This window comes from Netta rufina, assembly GCF_964035555.1.
Source record: "Netta rufina genome assembly, chromosome: 6".
NCBI lineage: Eukaryota > Metazoa > Chordata > Aves > Anseriformes > Anatidae > Netta > Netta rufina.
The window spans coordinates 39,804,817-39,815,300 of record NC_140129.1 but is presented as its reverse complement, the minus strand read 5'-3'; positions in this window follow the sequence as shown (position 1 = coordinate 39,815,300).

The window sequence follows — 10,484 nt, the reverse complement described above, 5'->3', positions numbered from 1 at the left end:
GGAAAGCAGCAGAACAGCTCGCTTCCCGTGGTGGCGACGTGTGCGATGAGCCCACCTCGCCACCGCTGCCGCCACCACCATGAAGCTCAGGTGTGTGGCTGTGCACTGGGCTGTCCTGTGGCTTTGGGGTTAGCGTGCTCCCTGCCACCCGAGTTTTGACGCTTGACACAGCTGTTCCCGATGTACCTGTGCTCTGGACTGGGTCGCTGTTTTCTGTCACAGCCTAGGTACCTGATCAAATGTAACTGTGAAGTGCTGATGTGCTTGCAAAAAGTCAGTGCAGCCTATTCAGAAGTTTCCTATGAATTTCTGTAGTAGCACCAGGTTGGTGGAAAGTGTCAACGTTCCTAATCTTATTTCCGTAGTACTGCAAACTATGGAAAGCAGGGTGTCTTCAAAATGCCCCCAAGTTCTGGCACTGTGTGACTTCTGTCACAGTCTGTGGTCCACACATTTGAATATATCATTCTAGTGTTTTTAGTTGCCAGCATTATATATTTCACAAATATTTTGTTTCTTCAGGTGTTTAAATCTAGGCAGTCCATGGAAGTTAAACCCAGAGATGTCTCCAGAGTAAAGCTTTGCAAAAATTTGGTGTAGCACCCACTTACTTCTGTGGAAGCAAGCTATTAGCTGATTATGGTATTTAAGATCAAACTTTGATATGAAACTTCTTGAACAGGGGCTTCTACATGGAAGAATGGTTTGAACTTTCAGTGATTGGGACGTTGGTAGTATCAATGTCACATGGTTCATCCTGATGCACAAACTCTAGGACGTTATGGACTCTTAGGGGTGTTAGTTGCCACATAAACAGGCTCCAGTGAAACTTACCTTCTTGTATAACTTTTATTCGTTTCTGCTTGTGTTAATGCAAGTCTTTGCCTCATGTTATGGTCTGTTAGCTGAATGGTGAAGAACATTTCTACCAGATTACTAGTGGATTTTTTTTTTCTGGTATGCTTTCTGAGATGTAATCAAAGTTGTCTGATTTAATTCTTAAATGCTTCAACTGCATGAGGTATACCAGGAGAGTTCAACAGGTGTATACAGTGGGAAAAGGCAACTTCTCATACATTGAAATCAGCTTGCGTTGAAATTGTAGAATAGGGTGTCTGAGATCAATAGCAGTGGAATAGAGTAACTGCAAGCACTGTGCTGATAGAGGGCTGCTTCTTCAAATCATTTAGGCTGTGCGGGTGAGATGAACTGTTCAGAACTGCTTTAGCGCTCGGGAAGGTGCCTGGATGAAATGGTCAGTCTTTCCAAAACTCTCAACACTGACAGATCCAGTTAGTTTCTGTGCTGAGGAAAGAGAATCAAATATTTGTGACTAGCCAGAGCAGTGTGTTAAAATGTGCACTACAAACAGTGTGCCCGAACAAATAACAGCGAGGAGAACATACCAAAGAGTAAAGCTAGTGAAGTTTCAGAGCCGTCTTACTGGGCCGCCTGATGTTACAGAGTGGATGTGAACAATTACCATAGGAACTTTAAAAATTGCTGCAGTGTATTTTTGAACGTCTGCTACTCACAGGATGGTGTGGCAGCACAAATTGCAGCACTGCTTACAAATATGGAAGTTGTAAATCACAAAACACAAATAATACTTTGAAATAGCACTGAAATAACTGAAGGAAGCAATCATAAAACAAAGAGTTCCATAAGTAAAATGCAGCAGAAGCCCTTTTGTGTGAGGCACACCCAGCCCTGCATTGGCAGCAATACGGTCTCACATTGGCAGCATGGTTTGCAGCTGAGCGGGCTCGTGGTGGCAGGGAGCAGCAGTGTGAAGGAACCGCCTCAGCAGTGGTGCTGGTGGTGCCTGCAGCAGCCGTGAGATGTGAGGACTCATGAGTGGAAAGTTGATCAGTTGCTGTACAGAATGTACACGATGCAAGATGACCAAGGGAGACATTAAGGTTACCTAATATGACATTTAAAATACATATTTTTTTTTCCCTAAAGTGGAGACAGTCATTGAACTTCATGGGGAGAATGATCAGAATACTCTGTAAGGACTTTTTCTTTGTTTCAAATTCACTAATATGCACTTTTTTCTTTTTTTTTTTTTTTTTTTTCTATATTATCCTTTGAAAGTATCTGCGCCCTTGAAGCATATCAGATCACTGTTGCTGGGGCTTTTTTCCCCTGTAAGTTTGATTGCACACTGTTAGAATTTGGTGTCTATGCAGAAGCTCCTCTCGGTCAGGACTTGTGCTAGACTGAAGTCTCACTGTGAAATTAAATATTGGGCTTTTGGGTGTTAGGCCGCTGGGCAGCCCCTGTGGTGACCTGCTGTGGGGCACAGCAAGGAGATGCTTCTGCTTCTCCTCTGTCATTTGCCCTGGATCACAGCCTGCTCCTCCTACTTGTTTGTTCCAGCGTGGCTTTGGACAGCAGAATAACCAACATACACAACTTTTTATTAGTTGAAAATGCCACTTTCTCCTTGTTTTTTTTTTCAGGCATATGTGGTAGTGGATCTTAATGTTATGTTTTTTCAGTTTTCCCCATAGAGTCCCTGCAAATCACTGTCCTGGAATTTGAAAAAGCCTGCTTTGGAGCCCGGGGAAGCTCTGCTGGGCTGGATAGTAGGTTGGCTTGGTCGCAGCTCCAGCCTGTCAACACTTCAAATCTTGTCCTGTGTGTATCTTGTGGCATGAGAAGCTATGGTCTGTTTTTCCTCGCTATTCATTTTGCTCAGTATTTTTGCATTGACTTTGTTTTTGTTTTTGTTTTGAGAGGTAAATATATATTTTAGTAAACCAGAGTTAAACATAACAGAGCCAAGTGGCTAATACCGTTGTATTGGGCTTCAAAATATTTGTAAACCATGTGCTTCTTTTAAAAACAAAACAAAACCTTTGTTTTAGTTGCCTTTTCTCTCCATGTAGATGTGTCATGTTCAAATTTAAAAATAGAACTTATACTGAGCTATTTCTTTGCTCATTTAGGGAGCCTTTGGTTTCTAAAGAGAGAGATTAGTATGTTTCCTGCTAATCTCCAGTTAAAGCACAAATTCTGAAGCTCATAGAATTTTTCAAGCTTGATGATGCTCAAGGCTAGTGACCATAGTTAGCCCTTCCTAAATGATTCTTCTACTTTGGGGGAATTAATATTTTTTAATTTACTTGTAATAACAACCTAAAACTTAATGCATGGAACAAGAATTGAAAGGGAAAGTTAATTAATGAACTTTTTCTCTTGAACCTAATTTTTTGTCTCCTTAAGTCTTCCCCCCACAAAAATACCCTATGAGAAATTCAAACTGTAATCTATTTTGCACTTTGCTGTTTTAATAGTCATTTGCACTTAACCAAGATCATTCCCTCATGTAATCCAATATTTTAGCCATTGTTAGGTCACTTTTTTTTTTTGGGGAGGGGGGTATACATTCAGGAATTATAAATAAATGTGTGTAGAAGCATATCTAGTCCCCACAACAGGTCTTGACATTGGACAGCACAATATCTTCTTGCTGTCTGTTCCTGTCAGGATCTCCTGTGACCAGTGATGGGCTCTGGCTGCCCTCAGTCCCCAGCACATCCTAATGGGAAGGAAGGTTTTTGTTTGTTTGTTTCACGTGTTGTTGTTGAGGACAGTATCCTACAAAGTGCCTCACCACGACATGGAAGTGCTTGGCACCAGTGCTCCTTGCTGTGGCAGGTATTGCTTGGGTAGGGCGTGCAGTGGTCTCGCCAACGCAGTAGAGTCCCTTGAGAGGGCCGGTGGGAAGACACACGGGTCTCAGCCAACAGGTACAAATGCGTGAGTGCGTTTTTGTGCAGTGGTGTGCGTTTATGAATGCTGAGACTCAAAGCTCCTGCCCTGGTTTGGCATCAGTTCCGCAGAGCTCTCCTTGGCCAGCCAGCAGAGCGCCGTGCCCCCTCCCGCAGCAGCTCCTGGGGAAGGGGCATTGTGAGCGGTGTGTCTGTCATCTGAAGCCATACGGTGGGCACCGTCGTGTCGCGTTGTGGTACTCCGGTAGGTGTAAGCCTTTAGGGAAAGATGTCCGTGTTCTGTTCGAACAGGCAGCACAATTTATGAATGTACGGGGAGGGGGGAGGGGGTAGAGGAGGGTGAAAGCATTAAGAGGTACAATATATTTCTACAGAATATAAGAAATGTGCAATAAATTGTAACCAAAGGCTATGAATGTATTTTTGGCATAAATAGACTGAATGTATTTTGAATGTAGCTATCACATTTGTGTCTAAATCTGCTGTGGTTTTCAGTCCCCAAAGAGAAATGTGTAGTGTTCTGTCAATCTAAAAAAATCCCAGCTTGTCGTCTTTTTTTAAAAAAAAAAAAAAAAAAGTTTTTTTTTTTTTTTTTTAAAAAAAGCATTAATATTTTATCTGGAAGTACTGTAATATTTTAGAACTTAGTATAGCAGTAAAGGGATGAAATTCAGTCTACGTATTGTGAAATACCTAATCTAGTGTATATTGCAGCAAGTTATTTTTAAAACTATTGCTCAAGTTACTGCTTGAAATCTCAGCTGCCCCTGGATGTAAATAATTTGTTGAAATGTTGTATTTTGTATGCATATTTTACATACCAATATACTTTCAGAAAAATGTGGAGATTTTAATAAATTAAGCACACTCTGTTGCTGTGTTCCCATGAAGTGTAAACCTCTGCTTGTTATGTCCATTTTGCGAGGGCTCTGAGGGCTGTTTCAGGTCGCCTGTAGACAGCGAAGGTGTCAAGCGTGACCACAGCTCTCCCGCAGCATTGCATGCCCCCAGCCCCGGCTCTGCTGTGCTGTGGTTGTGCTGGCCGGGGGTGCCCCTGCCAAGCATGGTGCTCCTGTCCATCTGCAGGAGAAGCTGGGGAAGGCCAAATCCCTGCTGCTCACCCTTCCCTGCAGCACCCGAAGGGGGAATTGGCTCTGTCTGGAGGGGCACCTGCGTGCCATGGGGGCTCCCACGTGGGGAGGCGGCGGGTGGCAGCAGTGGTGCAGGAGTGCTGCCTCCAGTCCTGCACGTGGCGATGCGTGGCGCGTTGCATCCGCCTCTTCTCCATACAGGAGGTGGACAGCAAGGGAGCCCCGTGGTGAACCAGTGTGCCCCGTGTGTCCTGGCACAGCTGGCTTGAGACGAGGGGCTGCCTTCTGGCTCCTGTGGGGAGGAGACCCTGTGCATGGCCTTGGGCCTTGTGCGTGCTCCTGTGCCATGGCACGCTTTGCTCGTCAGCACTGGCTGGGCTTCACTAAATACAGAGGTCACTGGGCCCCATCCTCCCAGCTGTTTAAGTTCTTCAGTTCTGAATTCTTTGCTTGAAAATCCCTGTTACATAGCCATAACCTGGGGTTTTAAGTCCAGCCGTGTTCAAATTGAAGGCACATCAGCATAAAATCCACCATCCTACTACGAAGCAGTAACAAGATGTTCATGACTCTTGAAGGGTATTGTGGCCTTCTGTTGCTCCCTTACAGTGAGCACTGTATTGTAGGCAATTGCTTGTCAGTTCTGTCCTGCAAGAGACAGGAACTCAGGTAAGTGTGCTCTTACTTTTTGGCAACTGCCCATTTCAAGGATGATTTTTCAAGTGTCACGCTGTCTGTGATGTACATGTTGTGCTTGCTTTGAGGCACACAGCGGCAGCCGCCTTCAGCTGCATGGGTGTGGGCTGCCATTGCCCAGTGGGCGCAAGCCCGCTGCCTGCCAGCAGAGCCTGTGGACGGCCGTGGGACAGGCGCAGCTCATCCCCTGGGACAGGCGCAGCTCATCCCACGAGACAGGCAGGTGCTCCCATGTGTGGGTGCTGTGCCCCGGCCTCTGCAGCCGTGCTCAGTGTCTGGCTTGGTGCTTGCCATGTCAGCAACATGCTGGAGGCTTTCATGTGGGGAGGTGTTCAGGACAAACTAGTTGGTGTGCTTGGGGTCTAAGAGAAACTGCTAATGCTCCGTGTCCTTGTCTTCAGGTAAAGCAACTGCACTGGAGTCATCGGTGTACACCTGGAGTGAAAGGTAAAGAGCCAGCTCTGCAGATGCATGGATCTACAGGTCGACATCCTGCAGAGGGTACCTCCCTTTGCTTTCCTCCTGTCTGGGTAACGAGAGTGCAGGCAGAGCCCTGCTGGCAGCTCGGAGCTGGAAGGATGGGCTCTTCAGCAGAGGGTGGCTTCACACGAGCTCTGATCCCAGGGACGCTTCGCTTTGCATTCTGAGTGTTTCAGAGTTAGATTAACAGTGAGCTCAGCTGCAAAGCCATGGTGAGATGCTAACCACTGCTTTTTGTCCATGAGGCTGTGACTCCCTTCCAAGATCTGTAGCTGGTGTTTCCTGTCCCTGTTGATCACACAGTGAGCTGAACGCATAGCAGTGACTGACTAGAAATCACCATGGTGCAGCATGCAGTGCGTGGAGGCTTTGTTTTGTAATGGAAATTGTTAATGAACAGCTCACCAGGGGAGGTTTAGGTTGGATATTAGGAAAAACTTCTTTACCGAAAGGGCTGTTAGGCACTGGAATGGGCTGCCCAGGGAAGTGGTGGAGTCACCATCCCTGGAGGTCTTGAAAACACATTTAGATGTAGAGCTTGGTGATATGGTTTAGTGGAGGACTGGTTAGTGTTAGGCCATAGACTGGACTTGGTGGTCTTGGAGGTCTCTTCCAACCTAGGCAATTCTGTGATTCTGTAATGAAGTGTAAAGATTTCTGTCTTTAAGAGGCTGAAGGGTGGTGTGTACATGTGCACTAATTAGTGTAAGGAGCTTGCATGCCTGTGCACAGGAGGAGCAGTTCATGTCTGCACAGCATCTGCCGAGCCCCTGCCAGCCGCTGGGGGCTGGATGCAGGGGTTATCCCACAGCTATGGGAATGGCACAGTCCCACCACCAAATGACTCGGGCTTTTAGAAAGCTGTAGTATCTCATTTGATTCTTTCCTGGGCCAGCTGGACTGTGGGAACATAGGGAGCATGTCAGTTCAGGAGAGCCAGGGAAATGTGTAGGCAGTCCATAAAGAAAATTAAAAGGAGGAAAAATAGCAAGAAAACAAAGGCAAAACCAACCAATCAACCAAAACCCAACAATCCCCAGTGAAGAGGCCGTAGTGTTATCATGTTGTGAAGGGAGGGCCTCTTCCTCTCTCATTGTGTTTGATTACATCTTAGTTGTTTGGTAGCAATTGCATTTCAGTGTTTGTTGTTGCCCATGTGCCCTGTGTCTGCAACAGTCTGGGTGGGAGGGCACTGCTTTATTCATCTGCCTCACAGTTTGAGGGCTGTCTTTGGAAGCAAGGGACTCTCTTTTAAGACTCTGTCACTTCATATTAAAGAATACACTTCAGATATTGCTGTCATTAATACCATAATGGGAATAGGATCTGGCATCTGACTAGAACTTGGTTTCAAAGTACATGTAAAAGAAACTGAAAGATGCTTGGATCTTTTCCTTGCAATATTTTTATAAAGTTTTTTGTTTTCTTTGCAAATAACATTCTAAAGCTTTGCAGTGGACTTTAATTATGCTTGTAATAATTCAATAAGCTCATGTTCCAGACCTGATATGATATGTCTTACAAATAATTATTCTCCTGCTTCATGCTAATCCTTTCAATAAAGCATGTAAGGGGAAGGAAGGGATGATTTTTGCACTGAGTGTGATGGTTATGGGCTTACTGAAAGATTTGCTTCAAGTTGCTCAGTGCTGGGCACGCTTGCTATAATTCTAGAAGCCTCCAGAGGTAGAGGAGTACTCTTGAGAAACACTCATTTCATAGGACTACAGAATCAGTAGCAGCTATGTTTGCCATTTAGAACTTTATTTCCAGTGAAACAGGAAAAAATCATAGGGTAAAAATGTGTGTTAGCTTTTCAGGCCCTCTCGTGGATGAACAGTCCACTGCAGCAGGAGTAGAGCAAGTAGGAAAAGGCCCCTAAAGCTACTCTGTGCTGATTTTGTCGTGGTGATAACATGAAGGACAACAGGAGGTTTGGGGTTTAACGAGATTTACATAATTTGCCTAGGCCTTCTCCTCTAGTGTGGAATGCAATAGCTAAGAAGCTGCATTTTCAGAACTGTGCCATAGGAGGCATTTGGTTCGATGTTGTGGTACTAGCAAAATTATGGGAAAGTTTAGTATGAAATTGATACTCAACTGAGCCAGTGTGTGTGTGTGTGGGGGGAATGTAACACTGAAAAATCTGTTTTAAACACTGAGGTTATTTTGAAGAGTATATAAGGTGGACAGAGTTAAATTATATTTTAATGAAACAAAACCAGGTGGAGTACTGCAATACAGTGGCACTGAAGTTGTCTGGGGATCTTCCATTGCTATAAGCAGTTATTTACACAGTCATGCAGCTGAATGCCCTGAGAGCTGGTAGTACTGTGAAGCTGTGTTCCCCAGATGTACTCCAGTGACAGGTAGCAGAAATCTCCTTTAACACGACAGCCTTGCTGAGAAACATATCAACCTGCGTTTTATCCCTGATATCACAAACATGTTGTTCTCAGATACCCAAACACCTGTGCAGTGGTGCACAGCCATTGTGAAATCCTGGTATGCCCAGAGGTTTATTACAACGGTCAGATGACAGCAGACAATCAAACTTGTCTTTCAGGATTTCTCTAGCATGGATTGGCAAAGGTCTTGTTGCTGTCACGGGGAGGACACCAAGGTCAGTGTGAAGCTGCACACAAACTGTGTATCTTTGATGTGTCATCTTGTATGAATATAAAAATCTTCTCTATGTTTTTATACACATACACCTTAACATATATCAGATGCAACCATACAAATCTCTATACTGCAGTGAAAAAAAATGTGGATTTTGTTTTCCTTCAACTAGTTATTTTCGTTAAATATACTGCCAAGTACTTGGTATGTATTTGTTTAAAAATTAACTGTACAGATACTTGGCATACTTCTGGACTGTTGCTCATGCAGCTGAAGCTGCATTCAATTAGATCTGTTGTAAAACACCTTTTTGATTTAATTGGTAAATTAAATGAGAGGTGCTGGAAATTTACTGGCTATAAAAAAAGCACCAAGACTATTGCTCAGGATCACTGTCTTCCATTTTTGCAAGTATTTGAAAATCTAATGTAAAATCATGGAAACAAAGGTTAGGAATCTAAGCTTTCAGGACAATTTCAACTCTCAGCAAGAGGGCTGTTCAGGATTTCTTGAAAATCAGCCTTATGTTTCATGAGTATTGTTAGTATTCTGCAAATTTCATGTGTTGGTTAGGAAAGCAGAGAAGAGCATATGGGATGGATTAGCAGCTAAGGGGAGAGGCACATGGGGTGATACTCATTTGGGTATGCAAACCGTTATTCTGAGTCATTGCATGGCTTGCCAGCTACTTGTCAAGTGGAAAATCTGGTGGCACAAAGGATTAGCCACTTATACAAAATGGCTTTTGTGGTTTTTCTATATTTTAAAGTGTGAAAATACAAAACTTAGAAAACTGTCTTAGAAAAATATAGAGAGAGACTATTTGTTTGAAACCATGCAGCAGATTTCATGCAGGCCCCAGGATGGTCTATGCGTGCTCATCAAACCAGTCTGTGTTACCGCAGGTGAAGTCACTCAGCTCAGACTACCTCACAGGGACACCCTTCTGTTGCCTTTTCAGCAAGAACCAGTTCTGGTTTTGTGATATGCATGCAAACCCTTTCCAAGTCAGTGGTGGTCCACCTAATTACCGAAATGCAAAATCAGTCCCTTAACGTCATGTGAGCTTGTTAGTTTCTTTTTACAACAGCTAGAACTTGGCAGTGAATTAGACCAAGGAAGCAGGGTGAAGAATATGAGGGGTAGATGTCTCTTGGAAAAGGCTGAGCCTGGATGTGCCTGGGAAAGCCAGGCCAGGCCTGAGGAGATGGCATTGAAGAAGCTGCAGGCTCTGCCCTTTCCATCGGCACGGAGGAACCAGTGCCGTGTGTCTGCCCAGGCCACATGCAGGTACAAGAGTGTCCCATGTCCTCACAGCAAATGATGGGTAGGGTGGAGGGGCTGCTGGTGCAGGTCCCCCGCACCCTGTCCTGATGGGAGATTTAATTTGTTTCTCTCCTTGGCTTGTTTGGAGATGAGTCACTTGGTTTCAGAAACGTAAAAGAGGGTTGCCTGAGGAACTGAAATGCACTTTGTTTGTTTTCAAAGGCACCCAGCAGGGTGAGGGTGAGCAGCGAAGAAGGAAGAGGCTTTGAGTCACCACATCCCTGCATTACTCAGCCTGCTTCAGGCACTGAGCTATTGTCACCCCTGGGGTACAGATAACTCTGCTCAGGAAAAATGGGAGAGCTTTCTCCCCCGTCATACTTTCTTTCCCTTTTCCCCTTCTTTCCTCTCCCCATCCCCTTTTTCCCCCTTCTTCCTTTTCCTTCCTTTTTTCTCTTTCCTGAGCAAGCTCCATGGGAGGAGGTGTGAGATGCCTGAGCTGCCAGCCCGGGCAGAGCAGTGCTGCACCGGGAGAATCCCCCCTCTGCCGGGATGTGCAGCCATCCCGGGCAGAGCATGGGGTAGC